Genomic DNA, 12,987 nt, shown 5'->3' with positions numbered 1-12,987 from the left:
GCTCGAAGTTAATCGCGCGAACTTGGGGACAAAGTGTGGTCTTCAGGGTCGGAACTGATCCTGCCCTCGGGAGATTCGCAGGTTTGGACTTCAAGACCTGGTCCAAGATGAAATCTGGAATTCTGGCAACCCAAGCCGACGTCGAAGAGTGGTCTTCAGGGTTTGACCTGACCCTTTAACTCGCGAACCTCCCTGTCCGGGTAAAAATCCAGGTTTTTGGATGAATCAACGCGAAGTCTCCTCAAGGTCGGGCTGGCTGTTGGATTTTTGAGACTCGGAGAATCGGGGTCTTCGGACCCGGTTCTCAGGGCTAGAGTTAGGTTCCGGCAAGATCGACGTCGAAGAGGCGATTACGCAGTTCACGGTGTCGATTGGTCATGCTCAGGAACCGGATGGCCAATAGACGGGTGTCATCCGCATCCGCGAGATCAGTCGTTTACCGCCGGTTAGCGTGGCCCATTATCCGATTGATTTTCGACTGCGTCGATTGGGAGCACCAACTGAACGGGCAGTTAGCGAGGTCCGGTCGGTCCTGACGCGTCTGCGATTTCCGGCGGTTCCGGCGCCTCCAGACGGCTTGCGCCTGGTGGTAAAAATTCTCCAAGGCGAACTTCGACCCGGGTTCCTCGATCCGCGTCCGATGCCCCTCCCCCGGGACGCTTCGAACCGGAAGTTCCCGCAGGAACTGCGAGTTCGCTGCTGACTCACCTCGACCGAGTTAAGTACTCGAAGAGGTGCGGTACCCAACTTACGGAGAATTACCGCGGAGCCTTAACGATTTCCCGGGGCTCTAATTAATAAATCCCAGCTCGTTTAATTTCCTGGGTGACGTGGTCACTCTTACATCCGGCCACCTCTCCGCGTCCCTCAAAAGCCCATTCGGCGACTCGCTAATGAGCAAAACTCCGCGGAGCTTTTTCCACCCTCCTCGAGTGCCGGTCTCACCTCCGCGACCCTGTAAACCCTGTAAACGCGGTAAATGTCCCCGATCGACAAAGATAAGAGGTCGAAAGGATGTTTTCAGCTTTTATTGCCGCAATGAATGCAAGGTGGCGTCGGGGCTCTTTGAGTCGCGGCCAAGAAACCGCAGGTGCGGCGGCGGCCATTATGGCGTCCTCGTACCTTGGGATGCATTGATAAAAATGCCCATGTAATCTTTCCCATTCATTGATTATTTCGACAATAAGTTGCAGTTACGTTAGATCGTCTCTGTAATATCACGGCATCTAAGTTAAATATACGAGAATTAGAACGTAACGTTGCATTAAATTCAAGTAAAAATTCACTGACACGGTAGATATACGACGTTACGCATATATATTCATTTTCTAATTTGTAATTTCTTTGTTTTACGCTTTTTTACGAGGAACGTCAGTTATGAGCCGCGTTAAAATATGCGTAAATTTCCATCGATTCTTATCAGAGCTATTTCGGATCCAGGAACGAAATGTCCTCGGGGCTCGAAAGCTTTTCGTTGCGCCCATACGTGTATCGATATGGCGGCGATAGCCGAATTAACCTAATTGCCGTCGTTTCTCTCTTATCGCCGGGCCGAACTGTCGAAATATCCCGGAGAATGTGTTCCAACTCGAGCGGTTCCCACCCGTAGAATTTTAGTTACCGCGCCGCCATTAGCGGCAGGAAGCCGGAATAACCGCGAGAAAGCAATTACACTTAAGTGCGATAGGTTGTCTAGTTGAAATAGTCATCGGGTACCGCTATCCGAGTCGTTATCCGTCCCTGGCGGAGCTATCTTCGCGGCCATCTTCCGTCTCGGCTCAATCTACGCCCCCGCCATCTTACCATCGAGCCGGCCCCGAAAGACCGGGAAAGTGAGGTTATGTTCGCTCGGGTCGCGCAGATTACGAGGCCCGATTGCACGGAAAGGGCACGGCCATGACACTCATGGTGGGTGCTCGGTTTAGGTGCTCTCGTGCGTTGCCAGTCCTGAGCACCATCAGATTGCGGCAACTCCAAATTGCTCCCAGCACTTTCCTTCCAACTTCAATGGACTCGCAGTTTTGCGCCTTCGCTTACCCTGCAGCCTCCCCTGCTACCTTCCAGATTGAAAAATCGATGACTCCCCTTCAAAACCCTAAATACGTCCTTATTGGGTTGGTCCAACCACAGAAACCAGGTGCAGGAGACGCTCAGCCATCGACTGTCGTCTTCAGGATTTTTACTTTCAAATGTACTAGTTTTTCCCCTTGAACACCCATGATTCCTCATCGAGTCTTAAGGTAAAGTGAAAGCGGCACCAAAGAGGTCTCGTTTACACAACTTTCCTCCGAACTGGGTGTATCGAATCGCTTCAAACTCTACACCGTGAATACGGAGGCTATAAGGAAGGTCCTTACGCTCAGGAAATTTCAATTTTTAAAAAATACATTGATAGGTATTAAAAAAATTTGTTATAAGGAATGAAATTTTAGGGGGGTCAGGACCTTTATTCTAGCCTCTATATCCACGTTGTACAGTTTGAAACGATTCGGTGTGCTCGGTTTGGAGAAAAGTGTCGCGAGCGATTGATGCCATTGGATGCCACTTTCACATCCCCTTAAATTTTCGTCCTCATCGAGCCGAGTCCAGGAATCGGACAGATCGGACGTTTCGCTTTCGTTCGTCCTGGATGCTGGGCATCTCGGTGTTGGTGAGGCCCAATGGAGCGTGGCCAACTTACACGAGTCTGGTCGCAGATTTATACGGAGTCCCGAAGAATACCCAGATACGTCCCCGTAGCGGTAGCTCACATTACCCGGTGGACAAGTTATTAGCGAGGAAGCGAGGAGACCCACTCGCCCTAACTGCATTACTGGGATCCCGAGATTGTATTACCCCGAACATTCAACGGCCGTGACTGCGGCGTGTATTTCAGAATATACAGGGCCCGGTTCGCATAACCTCCGAGTCGGTGACAGCACACCGCCGCGATCCTGTTACCGATTCTCTTCTCTTTGCCGGCGATTATCGCCGACATGAAATTCGAGATCCTCGCCTTGACCGGTGGAAATCTTCGCGATCGCTGGTCATCGTACATCGTCCACGTCGCGCGTAACGAGGACTCATCCCTGCCAAAATATCCTAATCACCCCGTCTAATAGACATCCCAAAACATCAACCACGTGGTCCTGGTTGTCCTGGAAGAGTCCAACCGCGCGCATAAACGTATTTGGCTAAACAATTAAATTTTTAGTAGTTCAAACATAGAATGTGGTCATTGCATAGACAATCAATTATCTCGTCGACATGACTAAATTCTCTAGTCAAGGTGATGTGAAAGTGGCGTCAACGAGGTCTTGCTTATGAAACTTTTCTCCGAACTGGGTGCATCGGCAATAGTTTCAAACTTTACTACGTTAATATAGAATATGGAGATATTCTTTTAATATTTGTTTATAGGTATTCTTAAAATTTTTTTATAAAAATGAAATTTCATGTCAGGATCTTCCTTATAGCTTCTATATTTACGCTGTCAAGTTCGTAAGGATTTTCTTCACATACGAATAGGTACGCATGAAAAATCTCGCATTGTTGCAAAGTTGCGTCATCGGTCAACGTCCAACCGCACGCAGAAACGTATTTAGCTAAATCAATTAAATTTATAGAGGTTCAACCATAAAATATGGTCATTATATGGACACTTCATTAATTGGTCGACGAGACTAAATTCTTTGGTTCAAGACATTTGGTTGATCACATCGTATATTGTTGTAGTTGACGTGAAATATTAAGGTGACTTCTAAATGCAGCTAATCGGACGATATCGTTAAAGGAACGAAATTTTTTCTTCTGCTTGCCTGAAGTCTTTCCCGATCCCCACTCGTCGTCGAGATTCGAGACTCCACGTTTAAGGAGAGATTCGAAAGTCTCTCACGTACCCGAAGGACCAGTCGAAGAGGCACCCCTTGCGAGTTAGGAGTTTGACACTTGGCAGGAAGAGGCGAGGCCAGGTAATTGGCTTCAGCAGCCAGTTACCAGGTGCTCTGCCAGGTTTTCCATCCTCTTCTGGCCCCCTTGGTTCCGCCTCGCCGATTAGCAGGGTTTATACGCGCAGAAACATATTTGGTTGAATCAATAAAATTTGTATTGGTTCAACCATAGGATATGGTTATTATAAATATCCAAACAAATATTCGGTTGACATGACTAAATTATTTAATAATTTTTTATGGGTCACATTAAGGGGATGTGAAAGTGGCATCCGAAAGGTTAATCGTTAATGAAACTTTTCTACGAAGTGGGTGTACCGAATCGTTACAAACTTTACAACGTGGATATGGAGGCCTTAAGGTAGGTCCCGAAACTCATGAAATTTCATTTTCAATAAAAAATTTTCGAAAGATCTATAAACAAATTAAGAAAAAAATTAAAATTTAATGGGTGTCAGGACTTTCCTTATAGCTTCCATATTCACATTGTCAAGTTTGAAACGATTCGGTACTTCACCTTAAATGGACAGATCACTTCAGATATTAAAGTAATTCGGCCCAATTGTGAAAAATATTGATTTCACTCGGTGAGATATTTTCTGAACTTAACGGAACGACTTGGCGAAAATAATTTAGTTCATCGAGGTGAACGAGTTTGGTCAGCGGACTAAAATTCGGTTAACTAAACCAAAAGATTTTCTGAAATTAACCAGATGCGGTTAAGCAAACGATTTCGTTAATTGAATTTTTTCCCCGCGCAGGTGAGACGGGTGATACGTCCATCGGTTCGCGTGCAGGTGAAATGGACGATACGTCCGCAGGTGTAGATATGGATACGGATGGTACCTGGAGGTAGAATCGAAGGCATGGAGCACAGTGCTCGAGCCAGGGCAAGTAGCGGGTATATAGCGTATCTATCCCCAAGTGGATAAGAAGGGCATCGAGTAATTGGGGAACTCAACTCCGGAGTGGAGCGAGAAGAGGGTCAGAGGAGCTGCCGGGAGCCGGAAGCTCGCAAGCTTGGTTAGCTCCTGTAATCGGCCCGTTATACCTTATCAATCGAATTAACTATATCGAGGCTCGCCGGATAGGAGTAGGGCCGATACCGGGTAGAGCTATGGCGCTCGTTTGCCCCGTAATCGGCGATCTCGACGACCGGACCAAGTGCCCCAGGAACTCGCGGGATCCCGCGGGAACCCCCGTTCCCGGAGAGAAAGATCGCGTCCCTTGAATGGATTAATAAGGGTGCCAGGTCTGGATTAATGGCGGAAAATTAAAGGGGACCCAGATGGAACGCCGCTGGTTCCGGGCCCTCCTAATTGCAGTCGCAGCGTCGCGACGGGGAATTAGGACGGGCGACGTCCGTCGATGCCCGGAACCTCCTTAGCGTCCAGTAGGGGAATAGCTATCTACAAATAGCCATTGACAAGTGGAGTACCCTAACACCTGGATGTTTCCTTAAGGGAATGTGAAAGTGATATCCGAGGGACCAACAGTTCATATTACTTTTCTCCGAATCGGGTGTGTCGGATCGTTTCAAACTTCACGAAGTGAACATGGAGGCTGTACGGAAGATCCTGACACCCATGAAATTTAATATTTTATAAAACATTTTGGAAAGATGTAGAAATGAATTTTTAAAAATTGAAATTTTTTGGGGGTAGGGACCTTCGTGATAGCCTGCATATTCAGGTTGTAAGGTTTGAAACGATTGGGTGCACCCGGTTCGGAGAAAAGTTTCATAAAAGAGATTTCTTTGACCCTGCTTTCACATCGCCTTAATATTTTCACGGATTAATTTAATTTCCCGGAATTCATTTAATTTTTCTCGACATTTTGGATTTCAGGATCACCGTGGGGGTTTCGTGCACCTTGGATTTCACGCTCACAAGCTTTAGGGCCGAAAAAGAGACGCAGGGTCGGGAAGCTCACGCGTTGGCGAGGCGCCGTCGTCGCGACGCCCGGGGCGCGTCCACCGACGCGCTGGCCCGCTGCACTCCGCTCCAAAGGCCGGCTAGAAAACACGACCGGCTCGCTACTCACCTGCGGACAAAAAGAAGAGGAGGTCTATGTCAGAGGCGCATAATAAAAAGCGCGTCCGGCTCGAATACAAAGTGGACGCCCCGACGACGGCGTCGCCGAAAGAGATCCGGGACGCTCTGAACTTTACGTGCAGCGACGCGCGTCCGGCCACTTTGTATTTAAATGCCGGCTCTCGTGGTGGTGCCCACCCCTTAATAAAAGCCCCCTCACCCCGACGCACCCCTGCGACGACGTCGGGACGCCGATTGATCCGCCATATACTATTTACGGAGTTCTTTTCACGGATTTTTCCCCCCTACCCACGGATTTCTTTCCTGGGATTTTTCCGCCCCCGCCAGGGCTCTCCCGGATATCGCCCGGAATTTCAAGTCGGAAAAAGGATCCGTCGAAAAATGTGCTCCTTTTCCAGGGGGAGAAAAAAAGAAGGAAAAACGAAAATAGAAGAAAAGGAAGAAGAAAATTCAGTTACCAGAATTCTATGGCGCCGTTCTCTCGAATCCTCGGAAAAAATTTCGGAACTCGAGGGCGGCCACTTCTGGGCTTTCAATTTCTGCAAAACGAGCGCACCCCCGACCTCGATATCTAAAAGGAGGGTCCTCGAGGGCGCGATTGGCAGGGGATGAAAACGCTCGTCGATTGGAATCGCCTCCGTTCGAGACAATCGAAGACACGTCCGAACGAACCACCTTCGCGGCTCCGATTTCATCCCCCTTTCGCTTCGGTTGGATTCACCGTATAAAATTTTACGAGGGCTTCAGGCCCCCGTCAATCGGGATAACTCGGTGAGCACCTGCGGAAAACGCACTTCTTCCCCTCCTACGGACTAACCTAAAACCAAACCGGCTACACGTTAGCGGAATTGCGTCCCACCCGAGATTTACGAGGTCGCTGCACCGAGAGAAAAAAAGTTGGTTCGCTCGAAGAAATATGCATTGCTGCAACAAATTGCGATCAAATACGTCCAAGGACATGTCAGGAAGAGTAAAGCAAATTCGTTTAAATCATTACGTCCTGATGTCCTTCTATTTCTAAATAGAAAATAAATCCAATTAGAAAATTGATATTAAATAGGGTTAAGGCGAAAAAATTTTGAACGCAAGCACCAAATGAAATACTCCTTAAAAATTTTTACATGCGATTACATGTGCGATAAAAGACGATTTTAACCTAGCTGATACCGTACATCGTCCATCTTCGGCACTCTTCATATGGTAAACGTAATTCACTGGTTTTATACAATCTTCTACGGTGAACTACTGTACTTGGTTTACGTAATATACGTGAAGAACCTCGAAAAACGCGAAATTACCCAACCCTGCCGGTTCAGCAGGTGTAATTATCATTTCCAAAATGCAAAAGTCCCGGGAAGCGGCACCTTTTAAACCGGCTCCCCTATTTCCAGTGCATTAAGAGGAAGGTCCGACTAATTTACAGCAAAGAGACCCGGTGCTGATTCCGCCGTTAATTTAAATAGCGATAAAGGGTAGTACTCGACAATAAACATCGCTCGGAGACGGGTAACGAGTGTCACTTAAGGGTACCGGTAACTTATGCCAACATGGCGGGGCTCATTCCACTCTTTATACTCCCGGGTAACGAGCGGAACTCTAAACGTTTCTTGTTGACAAAAAGAGGAGGAAAAGGGGGAGAAACAGGAGAATCGCAGGCCCCGTATGCATAATTCAGGGAATCTTTCCGACGTCAGGGTACACCTCGAAGAAGTTTCGGTCTCCCTTCGAGTAATCGACTCTCGCCTCCCCGAAGGCCCACGGGCACGCTTGCTCTTTATTAAAACAACCGACGGAACTCCGCAGTTTTACGGGGGAGAGGGCCCGGTTAAGAAACCGCATCCACGAAGTGCCAGGGTACGATAAAGTATGCGCATAGAGAAGCGAGCAAAGCCGTACGGGGTTTCCGGCCGAACCGCGCCGTGCATCGCGCGTTCACCCTCTTTTAATCCCTCCAGAAGGGGCGGGCTGAAATTTACAAAGCAAAGTACTGCCTCGGTTTATCCGAGCGCCGAACCAACTCCGTCGAACCGGTCAGAGTTCCTGGCTAATGCTCGATAAAAATTGAAACGACCACCCGGAGGAGGAGAGATCGAAAAACGTTCCGCTGGGGAGGACGAGGGGATAATTCCTGCGATAACAGCATAATTGTTCCCGATAACGATCCAGTTTCTCCATGATTCTTGACCATCCATCCTGTGTTCTTCTCAAGGTTCTGGACCCATCGGAACAGGTCCCCTCCCCTCTCGCAAGCTCCGAGCTTAAGCCGGCGACGTCCCAGTCGGCATTTTGAAATTCAAAGTCGAATCGATTCGCGATAAATGCGACTCAGCGCGAGGCAGGGGGTGAATCCATGGAAATGGGTCAAACTGATCCGCGAATTATTCGCGAGGTCCCCGGAAATGGGTCGGGGGAGGGGGACGTTTCAGGGTGTCGAGGGTTTCAGGGGTAGTTTCCATGGAAGCCCTAAAGGGCTGAAGAGAAGAGAAGGGAGCCGTTTGCCGAGAAGAGCGCCGAATAAGTATGGCGGCTGGATGCTCCGAAAAGACGCTGGGGTGCGCCAATCACTCGGCGATTTTTCCAAAGGCCTTTGCAATTTCCCGCTTCCCGCGGACAGAGGCTTCCCCGGAAGAGAGATCATCCGGAAATAACGCGGCCAATCACAGGCGTGGCTCTTTTATCTTTTACCTCCACCCCTGGTGCCGTCGGCGACGAGCTCGGGAACTGCCACCATCTGACGCGTCGAAGAAACGGAAAAGGAAACGCCGTGGAGGGAATTTTACGGCCGATATTGAGAGACTCTTTTTTCGAGTTCGGGAGATTTCAGATCGGCCGGATGAGATTTCGCCTTTGCGAGCATCTACGGCGGGAATTATGAAAATTATCCCGTGGATTAACGGGCGATATTACGGCGATAAGTGACATTTATAGTATCCCTTGTTACGAGGTCGTTAACGAGAGTGACACGCCGCTCAGGAACGCGTCCCGTTCTTAGGAACGAGCGAGGAGGGAGAGCTTAAAACGAAACAACGTCATCGAACGAGCGGTAACGAGCATCCTTCTCGCGTTACCGTAACTAGTTACCCCATCGCCTGCCTCGCGCGACAAGTTTACATTACAGCCCCGTTAATAATAAACGGCGCAACGGCAGAAAGCAGCCGTTCAATTTCCACCCCGAAGAAAAGGAAGGTAATACCTTATTAAAGAAACGCCCTCGTCAGGCAAAAACTTCCCACTGGGCTTCCGAATTCACAACTACAGCAAAGTCTGGGGAAATTTGTAAAAATTAAAGGGTGCATAATTTTCCTTTGAGTCGGTAGAGACCGAATGCTTCTAAATCCGAAAGGATAGGGTGCAAAAAACGCGCACGCGTTGCACTCTCGTTACAAGGCGCCGTAAGCAACGACGCTAACGCCTGTCGCTAACGATGGTCCCGCGTTATATGCTCGTTAATTTGGACGACGTCCGGACGGCGATCGCCGGCTCTCAGAGGGTTGAGAACAGGCCTTCGTGTACACGTCAAGACACACCGAAAGCGACGACACGAGCGCTTCTTGTGTGACAACGCATTAGCCGCGTTGGACGGGCCTCCCGGAGACGCCATGTCACTGTCTTGTCAGACGGCGGACTAGGGGCAACATTATATTTAGAGTGGGGCTTTCCTTGGGAAACCACCGAGAAGAGCTGCCAATCCGAGAGGTTCAGGGGATGTTCGAACGGTTTTGAACCCCCCGACCCTTCTCATCACCTGAGTCTTCCAAGCGCGGAAACGTAAGCGCGCCCTTTACGGCGAAGCGTCGGCCACGAATTGACGTACCGCCCGAGGGTGGTGGGTTCAAATCCCGTCGGGGGAGACTATCTTTTTTTTTTATTTTATTTTTTATTTTCTCCCTTCTTGAAGGATATCAGAAATTCGTATGTACAATTTATAATATTTTTCCGGAGATTATTTTGGATATTAGGTACGAAAAGTACCTACAGCTATAGACACCGCTCCCGGTGGAACCTCTGTAGGTGTTAAATCCCCATTCGACGCTTTCCCTCATCCACGAGGGTATTTCAAGCGCGAAAACGTAAAAGCGCCATTTACGGCGCAGCATCGCCTGGGAATTGACGTGGCGTCGAGAGTGGTGAGTTCAAATCCCGCCAGGGAGGAGAACATTTTTTTTTTTCATTTTCTCCCTTTATTAAGGATATTTCAAGTTGGTGTATAGTATTTCTAGTATTTATCCAGCGATTATTTTGGAATTCAGTCTCGAAAAGCACTTATGGTTATAGACACCGCTCTCGGCGGAACCTCTGCAGGCATTAGGGCAGGCGGCGCAGTATCTCTCGAAAGATGAGCGATAAATTCCCGGAGTAACGCCCCGCCGGCGAGTACATCCCGGCTGGCAGTTACTCCCGTTAGTGTTACTGTTACCGAGCGCGCCTTGCACGCTCCAGGAACTCGGCGCACCGAGTCTCTCGATTTCCTGTTTATACGTCGTCTACGAATTGGAACGCCACGTACGCAGACTTCCTGCGCGTTTCTGCCGCCCCGAGGTGCACGCGTTTCCACGCTCTTTTCCCCCGGTTCCGCGTGCGCTCCTCGAATATGTCTGCGTACGAACCGTGTAAACCGTGCGCGGCTGTACATATATAATCATTTGCATAATCCACCGTCTACGCCAACCCGCGTAAACGCGCGAGCACATCCACAAACGGGTCCTACTAAAAGCCAGCCCGTCCCGAAGCCATGTGAATATATTAGAAATTTTATAGAAATTCTGAAATTGAATGCAATGGAGGGAAAAATGCGTGTCCATGAGTGGGTCCATGAAGGATCACCAAAGTACCCGAAGAGATGCGTCTTGCGAAAGCAGGGCGTGGCGGCCAGATTTGACCCCATGAAGGCATTCTACCCCTATCCCCTTTAATAACAAGCGTATTTTACATTAAAACTAATCCCTACTCAATATGGCGGGGCGCTCTAATTTGCAGATCCGGTCCAGCGTGGACGCAAACGACCCAGATGCGGGGGTGGGCCTATTAATGGGAATCGAGCATGTATCGGGGCCGAAACGTTGGGCAAACTTCCTTCCGGGCTTAGTGCGCTCCCCGGAAGTATTAATAATGTCGTAATCCCGGCAGGAGGGCGGAAGACTCCCAGTTCGGGGACCAAAATGGCCGCCGTTGGGGCAGGGCCGCGCGGGTTAACGATCGTCAGACTCGCGCGCCAATCCCGGCGAGGGCTCAAAAATGGCGCATTAACTCGCGGGCAATGCGGATCGCAAATTGGATGGGTGTTAAGCCAGAAACGGCGCGTTTCGAGGTATTACGGTTAACGGCATCGAAACACTCGGGCTCGGTGCGCAAACGGGACTGCCGACCGGCTGCTTTACAGGGCAATAACACTAATTCAAGCGCGAGCTCGACGCGATCCCCTAAACAATTAACCGGGCAGTTGGCGGCCGGTGGGAAGAAAAACCCAGGAAGACGAAGGAAGCGGGGAGGCGGCAGAAAGGGGCCGGGAAAAATGCCCGCGGATGATGTGCGGCCGCGCGAGTACGTGCGTACGATCCCATAATGCAGCGGCCGTGCGTTCGGTCGCGCCGCCATGAGGGATATTAAGCTTTTTCCTTTTTACGAGGGCGTCGCCGCCGTCGGTTTACGACATTGCTTGTCTTTACCGTAAATCCCTCAATCCCGCGGAAGCCAATTGACTCCGCCGACGCCTTCACGTCCTGGCCGGGGTTAGTCGGAGCTGCCGGAGCTGGATGCTGCGAGCTGTCTCGGGACTGCACCTTCCACCTTCAATTTGCTCGCGATTCACCGAAATGATTTTTTGCCCCTCGCCGGAGGGACTTCTCTTCCTAATATGTGTCGTTTCTGTGGCACATGTTAGGAAGGAAACCTGGTAACGCTTAATTTCGAGCGATTTTTCCCTCACTCCATAGGTGGGGACGTAAGGTGTACGCGACATCAAAATTCTAAGATCTAATACGACCGACGAGGTATCAGATTGGGTAATCAAAATTGATCTAAATCTACAAGATCAATTTTTCATCTCGACAAAATAATCGTCTCTTGCAATTATATATGGATTAAGGCAATAATATATTTCTGTTCCAGTCAACCAATCTTTTTTCTCATTGTCAGAGCAGGGTCCTATGGATTCGGATTGTCTCTTGTGAAATCGCCACTTTGAAATGAGGGTATCCAAATGTTTTCCGGTTTAGTTTTATACTCTTTTTTTTTTATTTTTTTCTATGGTTTGAATTCAGGGGAAAGAGCTGTACACTTTCCGACGTCTCGTTTTAGGTTTCACGGCGACCCACGTCGGAATAATCCCCGTGTCGAATCGACGAGTCCGCGACGTCGCCGGGAGAAATCCCGGCGCTCGACGTCGACAGGCTTTGGACGAGCGGCGTAGGCCCCGACCCTCTCGGGCTGCCACTCGGCGATATGCGAAAAGGCGTTCCTGAAATGCAGGCGCCGCGACGGCCGCGTCGGCCCGTGCATGTGCGGCGTGCTCCGCGGGGTGCAACGTGTGGTTTTGCCGGAACGGCGCCGAGGGTAGGGGTGCATTTCCTGCGTTATAGTGGCTGTAAATTTCATATGCGCATTCCTGCATGCGGCACGGGGTGCACGTGAGGCCGCCACATCGATGGGACACACGCGAGGAGGTGAGTCGGGGGTGCACGGGGGTGCATCGAGGGTGCATCGGGGATGCCAGGCTTCGATGAACCGAGCCCTCGATTGCACTTTTCAGGACGTCTCTTCATTTTATTCCCTTTTTACGCGTCCAATGGGAAGTCGTCTCCGTCGCCGCGACGACTCCCCGTCATCTTGCGATCCCGTGAGTATTTCTCCGGAGAGTCGGAGCGCTTCATTTGGTTACAGTTTGGGGTAGTTCCATGGAGAACGCCCCATGCGTGGAGCTGCACAATCCCGCCCTTCCAACCAGAGACAACATCCCCGAGGAATTCGCCGCACCCCTACCCACGTGCGCCTGCAATCCACTCAGA

This window comes from Orussus abietinus, unplaced genomic scaffold, assembly GCF_000612105.2.
Source record: "Orussus abietinus isolate OABI.00-Male unplaced genomic scaffold, Oabi_2.0 scaffold42, whole genome shotgun sequence".
Taxonomy (NCBI): Eukaryota; Metazoa; Arthropoda; class Insecta; order Hymenoptera; family Orussidae; genus Orussus; species Orussus abietinus.
Note: the sequence above shows the minus strand (reverse complement) of the source record.